The 24,267-nt window shown below is 48.3% G+C and overlaps 1 protein-coding gene across 1 annotated transcript in view; it reads right to left on the bottom strand.

Moving 5' to 3' along the window:
- The window catches only part of RBM26 (RNA binding motif protein 26), a 1,704,516-nt gene that overhangs the window by 1,336,313 nt on the left and 343,936 nt on the right, over positions 1–24,267 (bottom strand). The window lies entirely within an intron of this gene.

Raw genomic sequence — 24,267 nt, 5'->3', positions numbered from 1 at the left:
GTACGAGGATGGCATCCTGGCAAAATAGATGGGATTAAAGGGGAATATACATTCTCTTAATGGGACTACATATGGACTCCCCCCCCCCCCCCACTCTCCCTACGATGCAGAGCTGAGGTCAGGTGGGGCCTTGAGAGGATGTAGACAAAGGATCGTCGAGAAGGGAGTTGCTGTCATCAACGAATGAAAACCTTTCCTTTAAGCCGTTGCCAAAGATCTTGGGGTGAACTGTTATTGAAAGGACAGAAAGAAATACTAGAGTTAAACTTTACTAAGTAATGGCGTCAGCCAAGAAGCAACTCTGATGTGTCCGACTATAATGGCAGAAAAAAACAATCTGAGGGACCTTATACATGTGAAGGACAATGGGAACGGTAGACGTCACACTAGGGATAGTATTACTGGCACGCCCCATCGATGTCCCTTTGAGTTCTGAAAACTAAGTAACACTGCAGCTACCACTAGATGTCAGCCGATGCATAGCATGTGATCTAAGCAGATTCCACACCTTAGAAATATATATTTTAACAGCCGTTAGGCAGAAACCTGTGCAGTTCCGTTAGGGACCACTGCAAAAGATTCAAGACTACAGGCGGTTGGCAGTAAACCCAATTGGTAGCAGTCTGTACCACCCAGATTTACCTGGTAGCTGTGGCTGAGCAGTCAGACTTCTCTCAAGATGAGTTAGGCAGTATATAGAGTATACACAATAGGTACAGAGATACAGTAGCACAAGTAAACACTGACCAGAGCTTTGGTGTAAAAGTATATAATTATTTAAAGACACTTGTAAATTGCACTAGCACAAAAAGAAGTAAATTCAACACAGTCACTATTATAATGGGATAAATTACTCACCGTAATCGTATTTCTGATGCGTGTATCTGCTTAGATTCCATGCTGTGCATAGGCCGACATCTAGTGGAAGCTGCGGAGTATTACAGTTTGTTTTTCGAAACTCGAAAATGGGCGTTGACACAGGGCGTGCCAGTAATACTATCCCTAGTGTGACGTCCACTGTACCCAAGATCCCTCACGCGTCTAGGATCCTCAGATTGTATTTTTTCTGACATGAGGTAGCATGAGGAGTAGCGTAAATACAGATAATCCAAGCAGATAGAATGGTAAGACTACAAGCAACCATTCGCCTTCTCTCAGAGGGGAGGAAGGGTGGGTCGCATGTGAATCTAAGCAGATACAAGCATCAGAAATACGATTACAGTGAGTAATGTATCCCTTCTGAGGCTTGTGGAATCTGCTTAGATCACATGCTGTGCATAGATTAGCGAGCAGTACCTGAAGAAGGAGGTGGGATGTGAGAAGGGTCATGAGCAAACAGGTGTCTTAGAACCGCTTGTCCCACTTGTGTATCTGCCTTGGAACGGGTGTCAATGCAGTAATGCTGAGTAAAAGTGTGAATAGAGCTCCAAGTAGCTGCTCTGCAAATGGTGTCAATGGGTACATTTGCAATGAAAGCCAGAGTGGCCCCAATGCCTCTAGTAGAGTGGGCTCTTGGCGTGAAAGGCAGAGTTCTTTCAGAAAGTGAGTAACACAGCTGGATACAGTTAATAATCCACTTCGAGATGGCACCTTTAGAGACGCGATCCCCCTCTCTGCCTGTAGCTACGGAGACAAACAGTTGATCTGTTTTTCTTAGCGGTCTGGTCTTATTTACATAGTAGAGGACCGCCCCACGCACATCTAGGGTGTGTAGTTTCCCCTCAGCCGAGCTTTGAGGGTCCTGGAAGAAAGCCGGAAGCTCGATGGACTGGTTTACGTGGAATTTAGATATAAACTTAGGTGAGAACCTAGGGTGTGTGCGTAAAACCAGTTTGTCTTTATGGACAGTAAAGAAGGGATCCTGCACTGACAGAGCCTGAATTTCACTGACCCTTCTTGTAGAAGTAATAGCTACTAAGAAGGCCATTTTATAAGTCAGGTGTTTGAGACTGCTTTTATGCATGGGCTCGAAAGGGGGTCCCATGAGCTTAGAAAGCACCACATTAAGGTCCCACCCTGGTGGTCGGTTCGGAATAGGAGGGTGAAGTCTCTTTACTCCTTCCATGAAGGCTTTAACTACTGGTACTTTCCACCACGAGACCTTGTTATGGGAAGTGGTGTATGCCGACAGGGCTGCCAGGTGTACTTTCAGTGAGTTAAAAACGAAACCTGTGTCTAGCAGGTGGAGCATGTATGTAACAATAGTGGAAGGAGTGCAATCAACCGGGTTGATTTGGCTACTCTGGCACCAGATAACGAATCTCTTCCACTTGTCAAAGTAACAGAGCCTTGTGTTTGGTTTCCTAGATTCCTTTAGGATGTCCATACACCTCTGTGGTAAATTGAGATGTCCAAACGCTATGACCTCAGGAGCCATGCTGCCAGATTCATTGAGTTGGGTTGCTGATGTACTGTTTGACCTTGGTGCTGGGACAGTAGGTTGTACCAGGCTGGAAGTTTGATGGGCTCGCACACCGCCATCCTGCGTAGGTGTGGGAACCATGGTTGTCTTGCCCACATGGGAGCAACTAGGACGAGAGTCATCGACTGTTCATCTTGTTCACCACCTTCCTTATGAGAGGAGTTGGTGGAAAAGCGTACGCAAACATCCCTGACCATTTCATCCACAGGGCGTTCCCTTGGGAGTCTGGTTGGGGGAACCTGGATGCAAATCCTGGGCATTGTCTGTTTTCGCTTGTGGCGAATAAGTCTATAGTGGGGAAACCCCACTGAGAGAAGATATCTTCTACGACCTCTCTGTGTAGAACCCATTCGTGTTCCTCTGGGAGGGAGTCTCTGCTCAGAGCATCCGCTAGGGAATTGAGCTCCCCTGGAACATGTTGTGATGACAGGAAGATGTTCCGTCTGAGTGCCCATATCCAGATTTTCTGGGCAAGCTTGGACAGATTTGGCGAACGAGTCCCTCCTTGCTTGTTCAGGTAGAACATGGCTGTTGTGCTGTCCGTCCGGATCTGCACTGACAGGTTTAGTAGGTGGGGCTTGAACGCTTGAAGCGCTCTGAATCTGCCAGAAGCTGTAGCAGGTTGATGTGGTTCAGGCCACCGAGGGAGACCAGAGACCCTGAGCTGTGTGGTGGAGATGGTGAGCTCCCCACCCCGTCAGACATGCATCGGTAGCGACTACTGCCTGTACTTCGGGATCGTAAAAGGGTTTTCCCTGTGCAAGATTCTCTTGTCCACCAGTGAAGGACTTGTACTAGTGTTGGCGAAACGACCACTAGATCGTCCCACTGACCACTTGCCTGAGACCACTGTTTCACCAACCATTCCTGCACAGGACGCATGTGCAGGCGCGCGTGGGAGACCAGGTAAATACATGACGCCATCATGCCCAGTAAAAGCATTGCTTTGCGTACCGTTATTTGGTGACCGGACTGATATTGCGGAATTTGCAGTAGTATATTCTGAATTCTTTCCTCTGAAGGAAAGGTCAACCCCTCTTGAGTATCTAGGATTGCTCCTAGAAACTGTTTGGAGGTGCTTGGCACCAGGCTTGACTTTTTCTCGTTGATTGAGAAGCCTAATTCGTGGAGGAGGTCGATAGTCCTTTGAATGTTTGTCCTGAAAATTACTGGGGTTTCCCCCGTTATGAGCCAGTCGTCCAGATAAGGGTACACCGGGATTGCCTCCCTGCGTAGGTGTGCAGCCGCCACCGCCAGTACCTTGGTGAATACCCTTGGTGCATAAGCTATCCCGAAGGGCAGTACTTTGAATTGGTAGTGCCGACTGTCCACCTTGAAGCGCAAGTACCTTCTGTGCGCTGGGAACATGGAAATATGAAAATAGGCATCTTTCATATCCAAGGTTGCCATGTAATCCCCCTTTTTTAGGAGGGGGATTACCTCTTGTAGGGTAGTCATACGAAACTTTTGGGGCTTGACATACTTGTTGGCAGGCCGTAAGTCCAATACTGGGCGCATTGTCAAATCTTTCTTTGGCACAAGGAAGTAAGTTGAATAAATACCCTTGTTTACCTGGTGTCCCGGGACGAGTTCTATCGCATCCTTTTCTAGCAGAATGGCGATCTCCTCGAGGAGAATCTTCTGATGTTCTAAAGAGTGTACTCTGTCGTGGAGGATGGTTCCGGGGACGCTGCATTAGTTCTATACAGTACCCTGTGGATACTGTTGACAGCACCCATCTGTCTGATGTGATCCCTTCCCAAGCCTGGGTGAAGTTGGAAATGCGTCCCCCTACTGGGGTTGCGTGAGAAGGGACCCTGAACTGAGCGTCACTGCTTTGGTGGAGGCGTGCCGCCTCCCTTGCTGGGGCTGCCTTTACCACGACCTCTCCCATTACCCCTGCCGTAACCCTAGGTAGACTGTTGGCTGTTGTTCCACTGTGTACCCTGGCCCTGGGAATAGTTAGATCCTCTCTGGGAATTTTGGCCGCGTGGGCGAGGAAAATTACTATTCCCTCTCTGGTTAGGGGGTTTATTGGTTAATTGGCCATGGGACTGGAGTGTCTCGTATTCGTCCTTGGCATTCTTCAGTGCGTCCTCGACCGCCTTACCAAACAACAGATTGGCTTCCACCGGTTTGTCCAACAATGATGCCTGGGTTTCTGCCTTAAAACCAGACTGCCGTAACCACGCATGTCTCTTGATAACAGTACCCTCTGCTATCAATCTGCCTGCGTTGTCCGCGGCGTCAAAGGTTGCTTTCAAAATGCAACCAGACACGGCTCTACCCTCAGCGGAAATCCGAGCTAACTGGCCCTTTAAAGGTTCCAGAGCAGAGGCTAGGAGTGCCGCTACTTCTTCCCACTGATTGCAGTTGTAGCTGGCCAACAGGGTGCTGGAGTTTGCAATCCTTGCCTGATAGGCGGACCTTGAGGCTACTTTCCTGCCGAAACCATATAGTTTTTTGCTCTCCTTGTCTGGAGGAGCTTCGGACGATGACAAGGGTGTTCCAGCCCTCTTACGAGTGTTAGTGACAACTAGGGAGTCTGGTTTCAGATGTCCTCTTATATAGAGAGGGTCAGACTGGGCTGCCCTGAAAAGTTTTTCAACCCTGGGATTGACTGCTCTGGTGAGGTTCGGGTTCACCAGGGACGGGTCTATTCTTCGCTGAATGGGCTTAAGGATAGGAATGGTCTGGGCAACAGGCCTCCTTTCTCCCACTAACTCCTCGGCGAAGTCCCTCTCCTCCTGGACACCGTGGGTGTCAATATGGAAATGTTCTGCTGCACGTGCAAGAACCTGGTTTAGGAGGGGTTGGTTATCGACAGGGGAGTCGGTAACCGGGGCATCGTTTTCTACCAGGGAATCTACTCTGTAGGTTTCAGGGTCTTCCTCTTCCTCTTCTTGGTCCTCATCACCGTCCCGGTTTGCTCTTCTACCATGCCAAAATCTTGGTCCTCACCAAAGGAAGCCTCTCCTTGATACAGTGAGTATGGTCTTGAGTATGGTTGTACCTCGAAGGGGTCTGTAGACCTAATCGGTGTCTCAAACCGGGGCTTCTTACTCGGGGTGATAGGATAGTTAGAGCCTGAGAGTGTGGCCCCTTGTGGATCATACGAAAGGAAATGGTCTGGATTTTTATTGTAAAAGTCAGCCAAAGAAGACATCCTTGAAATGACCCTATATCTTCACTCGACCACTTTTTGGAACTGGGAATGACTCTCAGCAAGTCTCGGAGATTTATCTTGAGTAGATTTGCTGGTTTTAGACATATCAGCAGACCTGGTCTTGTCTGCCTGTTTAGAGAGAGTGGTGTGTTTTACAGGTGTGGAAGAGTGCAAAGGCTGCTTCTTCTGCTGTTTTCCCCCCTCCCCGTGAGTGGAAAAGTGTTTTCCCTGTCCTTTTGTGGCTCTGGGGGTTTTCGACGCCTGGCGTTGAGGATCGGGGGTAGAGTCCCTGTCCTTTGAGCGTGGGGCCGCGCTGATCTTGTCTGCGGGCTCCGACTCCTGGAGTGCGTACTGGGGGTGGAAGTTGTCTTCGTCTTCCGACGATCGAACTTCCGTTAGCCTAGGGAGCGAGGCACTCTTGGCAAGAGTGGATGATTGCCTGGAGTCATGCGGCGATCGAGAACGCCCAGAGGACACCGAATCGGACCGTTCTGTTTGTGCCTCTTTCCGAGAACTCGACGTCGTCAAGTCTCGGTTGGACTTCGTGTGTTTAGTGTGTGAAGCGCTTATGTCGCCGGGGGTCTTCGTCATAGCCTCTCTGCCGGACAACCTTCCGAGGTCGGGGACCTGCGCTCTGCTGTCTTTCGACGCTGTAATGCCCTCGCCGTCCGAAAGTACGGCGTCGCTGCCATCGCTGAAGGTGCCCTCCGCTGCCATGGCCGCCTGCCTGGCGTGGTGGGCCCAACGGTCCTTCAGTGTCTTAGGTTTAAACCTACTACACGCTCTGCAGTTCGCTTCTGGGTGGTCCCTCGGCAAGCAGAGATTGCACGTGGCGTGCCTGTCGACCCAAGGGTATTTACGATTGCACTTGGGGCAGAATTGAAAAGGGGTACCCTCCATACGCACCTTGAGGCAGCGGGCTGTTACGTGTAGGAAATGGATAAGGTGTACCTATATACCAAGAGTGTAGAGTATACCCAACCCCCCACTCTCCCTACTTGCAGGGCCGAGGCCAGAGGTCTTCCAAGTCCCGAGCCGAGGCCAGCAGCCTTCCGCGGCCCAAATCTGTCGTGCAGCAGCCGACGGTCGATTTCTTCTCCAGCAGGCGTCGAGTGTCGAAGTTCAACGTTGGGATGGGGAAGGATGTAAATAATTTAATATTTTAGCAAAAGTATGGCTAAGGCCAGGGGACTCCGCAAAATGCTTCCGACCAGTATGGCGGAAAAAAACAATCTGAGGATCCTAGACGCGTGAGGGATCTTGGGTACAGTGGACGTCACACTAGGGATAGCATTACTGGCATGCCCTGTGTCGACGCCCATTTTCAAGTTTCGAAAAGCTAACTAATACTCCGCAGCTTCCACTAGATGTCGGCCTATGCACAGCGTGTGATCTAAGCAGATTCCACAAGCCTCAAATATATATATACAACCCTAATTACTTAGACAAATCTTAGTGAGAAACACCACTTATTTTTAGACAGAGGTGAGCGCTTAACATAAGATGGCACACTAATAAGTTATTTAAAAAGGGAGGGAAAGGCAGAGTTATGAAAGCACACAAATCTCAATACTTTTCAAAGAACCACAGTGAGGCAGTTTAGGCAAAGTCTACTGGAGAGCAAGGAAGTTCAAATGCCAGGCCCACTCTTAGAGAGAGCAAGCAAAATGTGTCCAGGATCACACGGTGGGGTTATGCCCAAAGAGTCTTTGTAAATAGTTCACCAAAGATTGAGATAAAGTCAGGAAAAGTTAGTTAACAGGCCCCAGGCTAACCCATGTTAGAAAGTTGAGGATTTACTGTCACCCCGAACGATCCGTCGCAAGGGAAGCCAGGCGGGACACTGTACCTGAAAATGGGAAGAACGCTCCAGTGGGGGCAGTTATTCCTCGCAGCAGGTGCAAGTCAGTGTTTCGTCCAGAGGAAGAGGAGGTCTCGACGTGGAGGAAAGCTGAAGGTCGTTGCACTGCCAGGGAAGAAACCAGCCGCGGAGTTTCCCGGTTACAAAGTACCACCCTTTTCTTCGCGGTAGTGGTAAACCGTGGTATTCCGGTTGCCGGGGTACTTGGCACGGGCAAGGCGGCCACGAGATGGTCCAGGAAGGCGAAAAGACGGGCAAACTGGTTATCCCCACCAGTCAAAGGAAGAAGACTCTCCGTGCTGGAGATGATCTCTGTCGTCGGGAAAAGTGGCGAGACAGTTCAGCAGGGCTCTACCGGTGGTGTCGTCGTTGCAGGTCGGCTCGGCTTCTCCCTCCTCGGATTCTTTAGGTCCAGTGGCGACTTCTGAAGTTCCAGTCCCCAAAGCCCTGCTTTTATGCAGAAAACCCCCATTCCTTCAGCCTAGCTGTCACTCAAACATGCTAAATGGTGAGCCGGACAGCTCACCACTTGGGCCAATCACACAAGAGTGTGACTTGAGTTGCCGAGGCAACCTCAGTCCAGGGTGCCTAAACCCCCTCCCACACCCTATGTGGTACCCAGACAGAGTGGCACCACTTGTGGAGGCTTCTGTGGAGAAGCCTGCCAAAAAGTGGAACAAAGGGCTTGACTTGGGTTGGAGTCACAGAAGCGAACACAAACGGCATTTTGGAACCAAGTTTCAGCAAAAAATACCAACCGGTGAATTTATATTAATTTAATAAACCGGCGGTATGTTCGAGGCTATTTTAAAAAGTGTTAGCCTCGAACAATGGGAAAATCCCATAGGAATATATTTGCGGTCGAATATAAAAAGTAGTATCCACTGCCACCAGACAAAACTCAGTCGGGGGGGACTGGACAGTGCCCCCTCGAACAACAGACCCCGGGGCAATCGAATTGCCCCGACCAGTACGTCCACAATATGATGGTTTGTACTGGTTCTGTTTGCAATTTGAGGCTAGTAAAGCCAATGGGGACTTTACATGCCCTGGGAGACAGTAGTCAGTCCCAGGGTATGGAGTCTATGTTTGGGGGTCGCTACGACACCCCTGGGTTACTGCACGGAGGGTGCTGTGTAACCCACATATCAAAACACACGAAGCCCTATGATAGCCGATAAAACACATAGAAATTCAAAGGAACACCTCAAATCATGTCTAAGAGTGGGAGGAAGAGAGTCTCACTCTTAGCAGGAGAAAAAATAAACCCCAAAAATCCAGCAAAGCTGCTGGGGGACTCACTAGGTTTGGGAAATTAGTCTATACAGAGAATTCTCCCTAACAGCAGCTACAGTGACATTGGTATGAAAAATCATTGCCCATATTAGCGTTTTAAATTGCTGAAGGCCTGGTATTGACGCAAAAAATAAAGTGGGCATGGCTAGTGGCCTGTTAAATGTCATTATAATTAGAGAGTAGACACGGCTTAAGGCTGTAGTGTTGTAAAAATATGAGAGTGGGCATGACCAAAGGCCATGCTTAGCCAGTTAGTGTTTTAAAATATACAATGGTCCACTGTCCATGGCCAGAGGCCACGGCGTGTGGCGCTGAAACATATACATTGGCCAGGGCCGAATGCCATGGTTAGTGGCACCAGAAAATGTATAGATTGGCATGAAAAATCCTATGATATAACAAAACCCTTTGAATTCAAGGAACAAATTAGTGCAATTAAATTGAGTGAACTTAACTCAACAAAACCCTTGAAATTGAGCGTATTGGTAAACGCTGGAAAGCCTTAACTTAGAGTGTTCCTGTTGCAAAGATCAAATGCACATATATATTATAAGAGAAGAAATTCACAATGCCATACAAAATGGCATTTTGGGAGCTCTAGCATTATGGGGAGAACAGGAATGTATTGAGTTAAGCCGGTACAGATTTTTCACAATGCACTGAATTTAAAGGGTTTTGTTGCGTTAAGTTTACTCACCTTAACGGCAAAATATATATTGCCTCTGTGAAAAGTGCAGTGAGCTAAAGCGTGGTTGAGATTCTCCCGGGGGCCATCCACCCAAGAACAGGTCAATGGACTCTCAGATCTTTTGCATATTTTGGAGGTATTGGGGGTCTCACCCTAAATTACCAGGATAATCCTGAAGTGGACCCCACTTGTTCACTGTACTCAGAGGCACAGCTCCACCTCACTGATGAGGCCCGACTAGGCCGAAACACGTGTTTGGGGTTGCTGTTGGTACTCTTGTTCAGAGGAGATTTGTCTAGCATTTCGGTGCTAGACTGCCTTTGGGTGGGACAAAGACTGATATGCATATGGACATTTCTCCTCTGTGAAAAGCGCAATGAGCTAAAACATGGCTGACTTTCCAGAGGGCCATCCACCGAAGACCATGTCAATGGGCTGTGTTCGTGTCAGTAAAGGGACTCTCAGGCCGCCTTTTGCATATATGGGACAATTTACTCACCGTAATCTTATTTATGATGCTTGTATCTGCTTAGATTCACATGCTATGCAAAGGCCAACATCTAGTGGTAGCCACAGAGGATTACATTTTTTGTTTTCGAAACTCAAAAAAGAGTCATCTGGGCATCTGCTTAGATCAGTGAGCAGTGTCTAGACAAGGTGGTGGGTTGTGATAAGGTACAGCGGCAAATAGATGTTTTAGCACTGCTTGCCCCACCTGTGAATCTGCTTTAGAGTGTGTCAATGCAGTAATGCTGAGTAAAAGTAGTGGGGACAAATTTGGGAGAGGGTGCACAGATTCTCTAAATGCACCGTAATTAAAGAATTTGCATACAAAACCTGCCCCAGATGGTATCTTACCCCTGAACGCATTAATATAATGGCCAACTCCTCCTCACCTCTCTGCTGGAGGGAATGTGGGGGGATGGAGGATCTAGGTCACATGTGGTGGTTTTGCCTGCAGAACAATTGTTCTGGAAAGTGATATTGGGTCATATCAGAGAGGTAACTGAGATACTGCTGCATATGGATCCTGTAATTGTAATGTTGGGGCTGTGGCACAGGGGATCTATGCAGCAATCAGTGCTTCAGCAGTCTTGCGTACACATCTACTGACAGCAGCGAGATTGGCCATTGCCCAATGTTGGAAATCAGCTGGTGTTCCAGTGTTTGTGTTACGGTGGGTGAAAAATCTGTGAGGGTTGTGGGCATAGAGAAGGTGTGGTCTCCTTTTATTGACTTGGTTAAAGATAGAGAACATCATTTCTATAGGCCAATGTTGAAGAACGTCTCCATATTAGGATGCACAGGTTTCTTTGGTGTAGAGGTCAGAGGGAAGACTAGGGTTTGGAGTAGAAGAGGGCGAAAGCCGGGAAGAGAAATGTACGAGGCGAGGAAAGTCACTTGAAGATTGTGAGCCATTGTCAGGTCGCCAAAGTTGAGCTGTTCGTAGTTTATAGTTATTTTGTTAAAAGTCCAGTATTATTGAGGATGTTAAAATAAAGTAAATGATATTGTTGCAAATAAATTAGCTTAAGAGCACTGCATGTGTGTGTATTTTTCCTGAAATATAAAGCTTTTAAAAAACAAGAAAAATTATCAAGTGTAAGGGTGCAGAAGGAGGAGACCGACACATGGCATAGTGGTTGCTACAGACTTATTGCGTAAAATAAAAGAACCTCAACTGTCCCCATCTGAGGGATTTCCCTGCCTTAACTAAAAATACTAAGGATTTGGTCAGGATGTCAGTGTAAATTAAAAGTCCACGTTCTGTGTCAAAAGCCTACTTCCATCCCTTACACTTATAACTAAAGAGGTAGTGGATGATCTTGGTCCAGAAGAATGGCTATGTTCGTCTGGACAACAGAGCACAGTTCCACTTGTTTCAATTGAGGGAATGACTCCCCTTCCCCCAGGTCTCAATCCTCTTTCCAATGTACAAAACAAAGTTCGGGGCTGTAATGTCAAAATAAGCAAAGTTTCCAGTTCAAATTCAAAATAAATGTTCCAGTTCAAACATCAACATTCCTTATTGCCCATAGTTGTTTCTTAACTATTGGGTACTTGGAGAATTCCTCCCATCTCCAGGTATCCAACTCTGAGGTTCCATTTCCTCATACAAAGCCAGGGGGAATGACTCCCTTCCCACTGAGTTTTACAACTTCACAATGCCAGGGGAAGGACTCCCTTCCCATGGCCTTCTTTGGCTTTGTTTCACGGTAGACAACACCAGGGAGAATGTCTCCCTTCCAGGTTGCCGCAAGGATCACATTCAAATGCCTCTGCATCATCCATAAGGCTGTCTGGGGCCAGGGACCACACTATCTACAACTGGCTCTCACCAAATACTCTCCTTTCCAGATCTTTACGCACCTCCAGCACCAACTCACCCCGTGTCAAAAGCTTCACTAAACCACAAGCTGGCGGCCAATCTCTTTCCTCTACTGGCTCCCTTCCTCTCAAACAGCCTCCTCCTTCCTCTCGGTCTTGAGCCACTTCTCCTCAAATTCCAAAAGCACCTCCAGACTTCTTTTCATCTTCTCGTTCCCCCTCTGCCTCCCTTGCTAAACCCCACAGTCGCTGTGATTGGTAACCAGGGCCCTTATGGGGCCTGGCCTTCTCCCACAATTAGCCTTCAGCCTCCCCCCACACGTATCACTTGCCTTTGGGCACCCACTAGTATGTGCTGTCTCAAAGACCTGCACTTATTGTATTGGGAGATGACCAGTCTTACCAAGTGATCTCTGTCTGGCACTTAGCAGCTACTTGCAACTTACTCCCTAGCCCTTCCCCCCTCCGTGGAACTCCTAGCACTTACTCTGCTCCCTCTTCCCTTCTCTCTCTCTCTGCACTTGCACTTTCTAAATGCTCACAAGGCCTAGTAGGACCACTTTTCTTTCTCTTCATTGCTATTATATTTGCCTTTTGATCCCTCGTTGCCCTGTGCGCTTTGAATCACAATTTACGTGATGTATAAGCGCCTTACAAATGCACAATAAATACATACATTCCCCTGGCCCTCCTTGGGGTCTATCAAAATTCACAATGCCCAGCGGAATGGCTCTTCCCCATGCCCCTTTCACACCCTGCTATTGATATGGGTCCCAGACCAGTATCCCCAATCATTTGGGGATTTGTTTTGGCAGAAAAGGTTCACTACCCTGCCAGGTACTGCCACAAAGATGATGGCTGGATGACTTATCTTGCTCATGGTTGACCTGGTTCATGCTCCTGCTAGGTACCATTATTTAAGGCATTTCTCTGCATTACAACTGGGTCCCAGATCCTTCCTCAGGTTTCCCTTGCCCACTTTTCCAGCCCCAACAGCCCATTTACCTTCTGGGTGCCTGCCAGCTATTTGTCGGGTTCAGGTACTTCCTTGGCTTCTCTCGCTCTCCTGCTGTATCGGCGGTCCATGTGGCGGCTCCGCAGCATTTTGTTCTGGGCAGGCTGCTGGCCCACACGGCCGCTCCATCCGGCTGCTTTCTGCACTGGTACTCCTACTTCTCCAGAACTCCAGTCAGCCTGGACCCAGTGGACCGGATTGGGACACGTCCGTTCCGTTTCTCACGTCCCGGTCAGCAGCTTCTCCCTCTCTCGGCACTGGACATCTTCCAATTGCACGGTTCCCCTTGGGAAGGTCTGACAACAAGGTAAGTGTTTGTCGCTGTTTATCTGAAATCAGCGTTCATATCCAGACCACTAATTCAGGTTCCAATGAGTAATCGTCATGGCGCTGCACTTCTCCCACATCTCAGTACCTCATACTGTAGTCATGGTTGGGTCATCCCTACTCTTACTCATCTCAGTGATTGCTGTACTGTGAACCTTGCAGACATACATGAAAGAGTAACATGGAGGTGTGTGCTATGGCATGAGGGGGGGTACAGGTGGTGGGTGAGGACGATGGGGGTTCTGCATACCGTGTTCTCACAAGATGTTCTCCCCTGTCCCCAAAGGGAGAATCACTCCCCATGAGATCCTCCCGCTGACTACCACCCCCTAGCGGGATACAACGGCCTCACCTCTCTGGCCTCATGGGAAGGAGCTCCCCAATCCAGAGAAGCGATGACATTTTGTGATTAGTCACACAAGAAAGCACAGACATAGTTCCAATGTTGAAACAGTGTTAAGGGAAATCAAATCTGCAACATAAACAGCAAAGAGCATGAAACCATGGGAAGCAGCATTACCCGACTGGGCAGAGGTTCCAAGATAGATTTTGTAATGAGAAATACCGTAGAGCTACCCGACTAAGTCCAAACGCTACAAAGGTGGGAAAGAAAGAGGTATATTTTCAAGTCATCCTGGTGGGATTTGAACATTTAAAAATAAGAGTTTCTTTATCAGGGGGGGAGGAAAACACCCACAGGAGATAACTATTCATTTTCCTAAAGGATTTTATACGAAAGTTGTGAAGACCATTCGAAAGAACTTTGAGACTGAGAACAAGTCAACTATAAGTGGGCCAAGCAGCAGTCCATACCAAGGCTATTATACAAGCATTCCTTTTCCCTAAGTATGTATCTAAAGTGTAGGGCCAGTTAGTTGCTTCGGATTTGGACAGAAGACTATTTAGAATTGAGGTGCACCTGTAGTCTTACTTTTGTTACAAGGCATAAAATAAGCAGTGTCGCATAGCAATTTGCTATGCAATTCTTTAGGTTTGCTAATTAAGTTGATATTTGCGTATTACAGCTAGAGATTTAAATAAACGTGTTCAATGACAGCACAGCTCACCCTTCATTCCTTTCTTGCCCTTGGGGCTCCCTACCCCCTCTTATCTGTTCACTGCAAGTTCAAATAAGCTAATGGGAGATAGTTGAGCAGGGGATTACTGCTGCACTACTAAAATTGCCAACGGCCTGTGTGGGAGTGCTGGGCAAGAAACCTTTTCGCTTTCAAATAATTGCAAACCAGAAGTAACCGGGATGATACTTTTATCAAGTAAACTACATCCTGTCTGGAAAAGACAGCATGTGTTAACTTCATTTCTTTTAATTTTCTTTTTTTTAAAAATTATTTTTAAATACAGTGCTGCAATTCCCTTCCTAATGTAAGTTGTTACATTATGCATAATTACAGTATTGCTACTGTAAAGCACTGCATTGTCTCCATATTCTTTAGGTGAAGTGGATCTGAGTCTCAGTGTAAACTAAATTTTATTTTGTTGGGGAAAGTGCATCATATTGACGAGTGAACACTTGAAAACGTACATGATCACACGGCCAAATGTTTTTGATGGTGAACCTAGTTTTGTGACCTGCTGTACAACTGATGCTCAACCCATGAGCTGATCCCAAACTCCCTCAAGAGTCCATCTCATCACTGGTTGCTTTATATTGGCTCTCCTGAAAGTGAGATGGCTGCAAAACTACCCTATTCCACCTAGTTTGCATGCTACACCATCCACTCTGCTTAGTCGCTTACTTTCTTTCCGCGTATATAATACACAACTCCAACAAGAAATTTGCGCAAAGTAGTGATCAATAGTCCCATCCAGCCTTTACATCTACAGATCGACAATATCATACACTGCAGTTAGCCTCCAGAGCACATTTTGCTCTGCGAATATTATTGCATTCTATATCAGCACAGAGAGCTGGCCAATCTGGAGGTTATGTAAAAAGAAGAGGGGTGGGGGTGGGTGGCTGGCTGGGTGGGTGGGTGGCTGGGTGGGTGGGGCGGTGGGGCTTGGAATGACGATGGAACGGACATCTCCTTGAGAGCTTCTGCAGGACCCTGAGCCCGAATGGCTCTGATCTCCGGCAAAGTGGGTCGCTGATCTCGCTGTGCGGTGGTACCCTCGGCGGATCCCCATATGAGCAGGTCGGGCCGCCTCCAGAACAGAATCTGAGCTGGCAAAGCAGCTAACTCCTCCGACGAACCTCAGAGAGGGTCTCACAGGCATCGACAAGATGGCGGCGCCCGCCAGACAAGCTGGGGATGGGAAAGCGCCAAGCCCTGTGCACCGCTGGCAACTCCAGCATACTTGCCTCTGAGGGCGGGTGCAACCTCTTCCCTTAGCAGGAATTACAACTGTGGAAGGGCCCAGCAGGAATCCAGATGTGCGGAACCCAGAAGCGAGGGGGTGGAGGCCAGCCCTCTCATCACCTAGCAGCCAGCTAGCAGCACCGCGGCGGAACTCTGACCCCAGGAACAAGTCGGAAACCAAGGGAAGTGTGACCAGCCTGCCGATTGTTATGTGAGCGCCTCCCCCTGCCCCTCCCTTACCCCGCGGCGGGCACACTGAAACGCCGCCGCTCCCCCGCTCTGCCAGCAAGCAGCAGATAAAGCTTCCAAACTCGCAGAGGAGCAGGGTACAAAGACCGCCGATGGAGGGCGGTAGAGGTACACAGCAAACCCGATAGATCCCTCGAGGGAGCCGCAAGTCTGGGGATTGGAGCGGTCAATTGGCTCGCTACCTCGAGCAGCCGGCTGCACCCGTGCCCGGGCTCCCACTCAAAACACCAAGCAGAGGCCATAAAACAACGGGGCCCACAAGATGTGAGCTCGTCACCTGCAAAGCACACAGACATCACCCCCACTGTAGCAGAGAGGACCAGCACTCCATCAGGACCCAGGGAGGCTGCCAGTTAACATCCTCGAGTCCTGTGCCACGAGAGAGGCCCCCTACACTCCGGACATTATCTCTGCCTCCAGTGCACCCAAGAGAGGAAAAGGCAGCACACCAGCCTACGCCCCAACCCCGTTCATACAACTAAGTATAAGCACCGACCCGGAGGAAAACTAGCCCCCAGGGCCTGGAATCAGCTGCCCCAACCCCTCTAAGACTACCTGCAGTCATTAGAATACAACAAGCCCTGCCTCTGCCACATGCATCCTCTAAGTTCCTAGAGGCTCCACTGCCCATCACAAACAGCAACAGCGCCCTGTCCTGCATAAAGGGCCCCACAGCATGTATCGCTCCATAAGCCACCTCAACTTCAGCCATTAGCCTGCCATAAGCCAGGCACTAGGAGATCCAGTTGGAGCACCCTCAGGAGCAAGAGGTGAGCGACCTCCCATGCCCCCACCCCATGGGAAAGCAAGAAAACCCAGGGCACCCTCAGGAAAAGTAGGGAGCACTGACCACCCAGCCCAAAGCACACCAATGCCCTGCGATTAAGGGGACCTATCCCCTGATCAAGCAGCCAGGCAAGGAGGAAAACCTCGAGGTGGTGCAAAAAGAAGGAAAATCCTGTCAGGGTCCGTGCCCCCCCACCTTCAAGAACTACAGCAACGCTCCAAGAACACAATTTCTGCCCTGCCCTCAGCCACCCAGAAGAAAATGGCAAAACACCTAAATTCCTCCAAGTCAACAGACATAGCCATCATGCTGCATCCACAGGAAAGGATAAAAAAAACAGGACCCCGGAAACATCAAAGCACATTCTCCAGAGAGGCCTGCAGGCCTCTGGGCCACAAAAGAAGACATCCAATCTCTTAACGGATATCAAAACTAAATTCCCGAATGTATGGCAGAAATCAACAATAAAGTAGAACACCTATACAATCAGATGGGGGAACTGGAACAAAAAATGAACGAAACCGAAGACCAGACCCTAGACCATACAGCCCAGCTAACAGAATTAAAAAGGAAAACCCGGGCCTTGGAAGGGAAAAAACCACCAAGTGACACGCAAGCAGGAAGACCTAGAAAACAGGGCATGCAGAAACAATGTGCGAATCAGAGGTGTTCCCAGCCAGTGTCTCAGACCAAGCCCTACAATCCTTCATAAGCAACTTCTTCCAGACCCTCCTCCCAGACTGACAGAGCAATTCTGCTGCTGGACCGTACCCACCTATAGGCTATGGAGCCGCAGAGGGGACTCCGCAACAGAACCACCTGACGTCATCACCAGAGTACATTTCTTCTCAACCAAGCAAGAGATGTCAGCCAAACGAACACAAGGAGAACTAACTTTTCAAGGGTCCGCACTACAGGTATACCAGGACCTCGCACCAGAGGTGCAGAGCCCTCAGGCTGCTCACGTCCGTCCTTTCTTCAAGACCACAAAATCAGGTACCGCTGGATTTTCCCAGCAGCCCTCCACTTCACATACGAGGTCCACTCCCAGATAATCTCCCACGAGGAGACAGCCGGCATCCTGAGGGTAGGGTAGGGGTTGGGGGGGGCGGATAGACACCATCTACCATGTACTCACCGAAGCATTCTTAACAGGGCCCAACTATGCACCTCCTCCTCGCAGGCAATCAACCTGACTCTCACCCACTCACCACTTCGGGAGCTCAGGGCTCCCATTGTTCACCCCAGCCATGAGAAGGAAGTCTATCATGGACCTAAGGGCCCCTTGGCCCAGTTTGAACCTGTTATGGTCTCTTTTGGTTGATTGTCTCGCCCCCCCGCCCACTCCCCCAGGGACAAGTTTTACTAGTTCACAAAAGTTAAAACCCTGGACTCAGAAGAAAAGCACTAACGCCAGAATTTGGCATGGCAGTTGACAGCGCTCCAATATCTCACCCTTCGCCCTCAGAAGCTGGGACGCCTCCCAAGAAAGACTTCCCGCCACACCAAAAACTCTGCTTCGTGACACTGAACGTCAAAGGCCTCAACTCTCCTAGTAAACGGAATGCCACTCTTCGACGCCTAAGCGACCTTAACAGCTTGGTGGCATTCCTCCAAGAAACACACCTAACTGAGGCAGACTTTCTGCATCTGCAAACTAGATCCTTCCCTTAGCAATACATGGCAACAGGCGGCGGAAAGAAAGGGGGCACAGTGATCCGGACAGCAAGAGGGGTCCCATTTGTGGAATGAGAAACGCTACTAAGCCCGGGTGGGTGTGGGGGGTGCTACGTAGCGATGAAGCGGGACCTATTTGGCCAGCTGTACACCCTGGTCTCAGTTTACGCACCCAGCGACAACCCGGAACAATTCTACATCAAAGTGGAAGCTGCTCTAGCACCCTTCCTGGAGGACCAGACAGTGGTAGGTGGAGACTTTAACTGGGTCCCAGATCCACAGATGGACAAGTCAGGCCCCCCCCCACGGCAAGAGACTCTAAAATAGCCATAGGCCTACAGCAGCTCTTCGGAACATTGGGAGTGGTGGACAATTTGAGGGTACTGGCGCCATCAGTGAAAGGCTACTCCTCTTTCTGCCATGTACACCGCACCTCATCCCGGATAGACCTACTCCTGGCCAGACCACAACTCCTCTCCTGCACAGATGATGTACAGATAGGCAGAAGGGTGCTGTCGGACCACGCCCCGTTGAGTGACAACACATCCATAACCCGGACCCCCCTCCCCCCTCGACCACAATGGTCCCTCTACGACCCAATCTTCCATGACTTTGCTCTCCGAGACTCTAGCAACAGCCATTCGCCATTACTTTAAGGAAAACCCAACCGGCCCCACCTCAATTGCCATAAGATGGGAGCAATGAAAGCAGTCAGAGGGTAGGGATAGCACACACACTGGCTTACAGAAAACAATGAGATGCCCTCTGAGAACAACTGGAGGTGGACCTAGCCGAAGCAGAAAGGAGGCACAAAGTTGGGCGGTCCCCGAAAGCCACCCGGGTACTGCGAATTTCCTGTAACAAATTAAAAGCACATTACGCGGAACAGACAGCCCAATCCCTGTCCCAAACTAAACAGAGCTATTATGTACATGGCAACAAAACTAACAAGTTCCTAGTTAGGAAATTGTCCAAAATTTGCAGCCAGAATCAGATAACCGGCCTAAAAGATCACAGAGGAATAACCTAATATGCTGAAGCAACTAAACTACAACTGGCAGCCGCACACCTAATCAACACCTGGACGGCCACCCTACGGAATCCGAAGCTGCAAGAACAGTACGTCAAAGAGGCTGCCCTCCCGCACATCTCGGATGCGGACCAGAAGGACCTGGAGATCCCCATCTCAAGGGAGGAAGTGAAACAGGTGATAAACTGTAAAACCCAGAGCCCCAGGCCCAGATGGATTCTCGCTTACATTTTTATAAACTCTTCAGCCCTCTCCCCCAGGGGCCCCCTGAAAGAGCTCCTAAACTCCTTCCAAGTAACGTGCTCAGTGACCCAATCAATGCAGGAGTCCACTACCATCATCGTGCTCAAACCTGGGAAAGATCCAAGAGACTGCGCCTCATACAGACCCATTTCCCTTCTCAACATCGACACGAATATCTACACTAAAGTGCAGGCAAATAGGCTAGCAGGGATCCTCCCAACTCTGATCAGCGCGGACCAGACAGACAACAACATCCGCCAAGCACTGAATCTAGTGGGGGTAGCAACAAAAAATACCAGAGACTGGCCATTCTCAAACTAGACGCAACCAAGGCCTTTGACAAGGTCGACTGGTCGTTCATGGAACGCTGAAGGCATTTCAATTTGGCCCTAATTTCCGCACTATGATCCTAGCCAACTATGAGGCCCCCAAAACCTCTAAGAATAGACCGACACAGAACAGACCATATTCCACTCACGTGCTGTACAAGACAAGGATGCCCACTCTCTCCACTGATCTTTGCCCTAATCATGGAACCTTTTGCCCAGAGGGTCCGCAATAATAACTCCATCGAAGGAATGTCGCTAAAAGGGGACCAATACAAGGAGCCGCTATACGCCGACGATATGATGCTGTCACTCACAAACTACCAGAACTCATTACCAGCAGCAGTGAGAGCTGGAAGCCTTTGAGCGGGTGGCAGGCTTCTCCATTAACTACACCAAGTCGGAGGCCCTAGGAGTGAACCTATCTAAGGAAACGCTGCACCTCCTCCGTCCTATCTGCCAACTGGTTTACCTACGCACAACTACGCCACTGGATCTCCCAGCCAGCAATTAAACAGAAAGCCTCCAGGGCGCCCACCCCCACCCTTGGAACTCTCAATATCGGAAGGTCCCAAGAGACGCCACATCACTAAACTCTAAACTGTTGCAAGAAGGCATGCTGGTTGTGAGACCGACATACATGGCAAATGGGAAACAGACCTAGGGCATTGCATTGAGGACAGACATGGGTCGACATCTGATCCAAGAACAACTCTGCATCCAGATGCATCACCAAAGAAGGGGCGTTCAAACTGCTCCATCGCTGGTACTACCCACTGAAACATCTGCATCACTTCAACAACTTGTTGGATCCGAACTGCTAGAGAAGGTGTGGTGCTCAGGGAACATATTTCCATATGTGGTGGGAATGCTCGCGGGCTAAATCGTTTTGGGAGCAGGTACTCGAGACAATAGAAGCCACGACCCACCGCAAGCTGCCGCCAGAGGTGTTCCTTTTGGGCACCGCAGTACAGAACTGATATCCAAGATCTGGATCTGCTGCAAAATTGATAACCCAGCTGTTACCAGCAGCCAAGATCTCACTCGCCCGCAGATAGAAATCCAAGGAAGGCTCACAGCTTCCTCTGTGGTTGACCAAGGTCTGGGACATTCTAGTGGCAGAAAAGGTCACAGCAGCCAAGGATGGGACGCTACCCCACTTCACAGGATTGGTGGGACCCGGTCCTGGAATATGACAGAGCCTTTGCAGCTCTAAACGTCCGACCGCGACAAGCGAGACTTGCCCTACGGCTCAAGGAGCAAGTGGAGGGGCAGTAAGAAGAGAAGATCCCAAGGGGAGAAATGGACTAAGTCACCTGAGCGCCGACACAAGGGGTGAATGGAGGTGGTGAATATATGGGGCTGAAAGCAATACCAAGGTCTCTCCATAACCCAGGAAATTTAACCTGCTAGGTCCAGATTTAAATAAAGTTGTTAAAAAAAAATGCTAAAAAAGAAGAGGGGCACCTGGCTCTTCCCAGACCTTTCAAGGTATTGCAGAATGTGTATAAACAATTGATCAGGGTGACACTGGTTAGACAACAGAACATACTGGCAATTTGATGTTGTTTAGAGCAATAACTGCCATTTTGTGTATTAATACAGACAATTTGATGAACATAACATACAGGAAACCATAGTGAACCTAACACATTCCTAACAAAAGCAAACAAAACAATGTGCTGAACAAATCGATACTCTTATCAATAGTCTAGTGAGTCACAACGTACAGGCCCTTACATTTCAAAAGGTGTATAATAGAATAATATAGAGTTAAACATCAAACATTTTGTGCCCGGTTGGCACAATTAGACAGTCGACACAATAGTGTTCCGGCCTCTTGCAGTTGGATAGCTCCAAGTATAACTGCCTTCATCAGGACAGGAATTGTGGTATAGGTTCCTCAAAGCCTGTGGTACAGATCAATAATTTTTAAAAAAAGTGTGATATTGAGTGTTCTTTGTCAGGGATTAACATAAAATAATGCTCTGGAAGTAGCTTAAGTATAATCCTAAATGGGAAGATCTTACTATGCTCTGATGTAGCACAGAAAGTTCAATGATGCCACCATGCAGGATGTATTCATAATACACAGCCAATGTCAGTGCGTGCAAGACCCCTAAAAGTTCAGAGAGTACCTGTAGAAAAAACAGGATGAAAGAGGGGGAAACTATCACTGCTTACGTCCTCTCTGTCAGAAAAACAACCTCTCTGCCGAAGGCTGAGGTAAGCGAGAGATACTTACCCTAAGTGCTTGAAGAGTATAGTGCCTGACCAGTCAGGGGGCCATCCGGGTGTCCTCCAAGATGACTTGTCAGTATGGGTGATGTATCTGAACCAGCTGCAACATTGCCAATACAACCGGTGCCAGATGACAAATCATCCGAGTGATGCGCCTCTATAGAATGGAACGCCACAAATAGACCTGTAACACCTGTACCGCTATCCCGGATCAGGTAGAACCACAGGGATGGGGTGGCACATAAGTGTGCAGCAATGTACATGAGACCGCAGCTATAGAGGCTGCTGTTTAATTACAGGAGGGCAAACTCACCTGTATGCTACTGAATAGCAGAGTCTTGCAGATCCTCCGTGTCATGGTTAAACACGCAGAGCTCTAATTTACTAATGTGTTTGGGCACCCGTTATGACAACCGGGGTCACTATCTAATGAGATGGGAGATGTGGCAAAAAATGGTCCGCCATCTTGGAAGTGACTATTAAAGTATGCAAAACCTGGTTGCAGCGTGGAGAGGTGAGCAAAATTACGTCCACTATGTAGAGGTGTGCATTAAATCTCTGGCCAAAAAATGGGGCCAATAACCTTCCGGCTGCTACAGACTGTTCTCACTGCTTTAAAAGAATGCATGTTTGGATGATGGAAAGAACATTATCATACAAATTCAATGAAAAAAGTGGTCCTGTGTGACTGAACAACCAGGCAGCAGAACTTCACATACCCCTAGGACTAGTGTATGGGCCAGAGTATCTCTCTGAGTCTATGTAATCTGTCAGCAATGATATCTGGGTAGTGCAGGTGAGGCTGTTGCTAGTATGAATATGATGTTGTAACTGAATTGGAAAAACTAAGCGGTGTGTCTAGTGTGTATAGATATTGGTTAACAGTTGTGTCGTGATATTTTAGGTAGAACAATCACCTCGTTGAAACTTCAGGGCGCTGACTAAGGAAGATGTTATTACTACCCTAGCAGGACTATTCGCACAGGGTTACAAGTCCAGTGTATGGTATATTGCTCATCTTAAATCGCACAGATATAATTAGTAGCTGCATCTCCCAATTGTAGATTAATTTGTCGTCACAACATACCAAGCAGGAGACACTCTCCTAACCACCACTTCATCTGTTAAGTAAACCGTTCCACTCAATGGCTATGTTTAAACCATGGCGGACACTAATCTGTAAATCCATCTCTGTTCGAGTTCTCGCAAAAAATTTTCAGTATCACCTCCTCTCATGCTGGGGCTCACGGTTTGTAACACGAACCAGAATATATCCGGATGTGTGTTGTAGTTTCTTGTAGTGTTCCACAAGGGGTTGTCTGTGACCAAGTGTCGGCGATGGGAGCGATGCTCAGAGATCCTCCGTTTCATTTGTCTTGTAGTTTTGCCAACATAGATCCACTTACATGGACATTGGATGGGATAGACTACCATTTACTGTTAGTTGGTATGTGCCTGTAAATTCCAAAGGTTGTTGCCATGAACAAATGTGAGTTTGTCTGTAAAATGCACGCCACACATTTCCAACATTTATGGAGCCCTTTCACTGGTGGGAGGTTCCATGATCTATTGTTGATTGTGGTCTGGTTTCTCTGTATGTACCAAATGCTCTCAGATTCCTGTTCTTTTTTTAACGCAAACACTGCTTTCCTTGAAAGTGTGCCGGTGTTCTTGATAAGATGCCACTGCTTGTTGATAGTGCTTTTCAAGATATTACTAATGAGGCTGTATGTGGTAACACATACCAGTCGCTTCAATGGATCTTTTAGTTGGGTTGTAAGATACACCTCTCTAGCGGTGTTGGCTGCTCTGAGTTTGTTTTTTTAGGATGTCCATTTTGTAATAGTTCTTGTTGTAGCCATTCTGCACGTTTGGAAAATGTTTCTTTATCCGTGCAGTTCCTCCGGAACCAGAGGAATTGTCCACAGGGCAAATTATGTTTTAATCACACTTGAATTACAGTTTCGAAAGGCTTAGACTTAGTGGCTGGAACAAATGAAAGTCCTTTACTCAAAAGATGTGCCTCAAAGGACAAAGACAGCGTTGGGACAGCGAATGAGAACTCAACAATGGTACTCCAATCAGTAAATAAAGAGATCATACCCATCTTTAATTTGTCATTGCATCCCCTTACCAACATTGAGGCACAACTTTTGAGCAAAGGACTTTCATTTGTTCCAGCCACTAAGGCTAAGCATTAGACTTAAGTATTTTTCAATGTCTATATTCCGGAACATCAAGGAGAAAGATCACAACGAATAGGAAGGAAAATCTCACAGGATTCAAGACC

This window comes from Ambystoma mexicanum, chromosome 7q (assembly GCF_040938575.1).
Source record: "Ambystoma mexicanum isolate Mex_15411 chromosome 7q, UKY_AmexF1_1, whole genome shotgun sequence".
Classification (NCBI taxonomy): Eukaryota; Metazoa; Chordata; class Amphibia; order Caudata; family Ambystomatidae; genus Ambystoma; species Ambystoma mexicanum.
The sequence above is the reverse complement of the archived record's forward strand: the minus strand, read 5'-3'. Positions and strand labels throughout refer to the sequence as shown.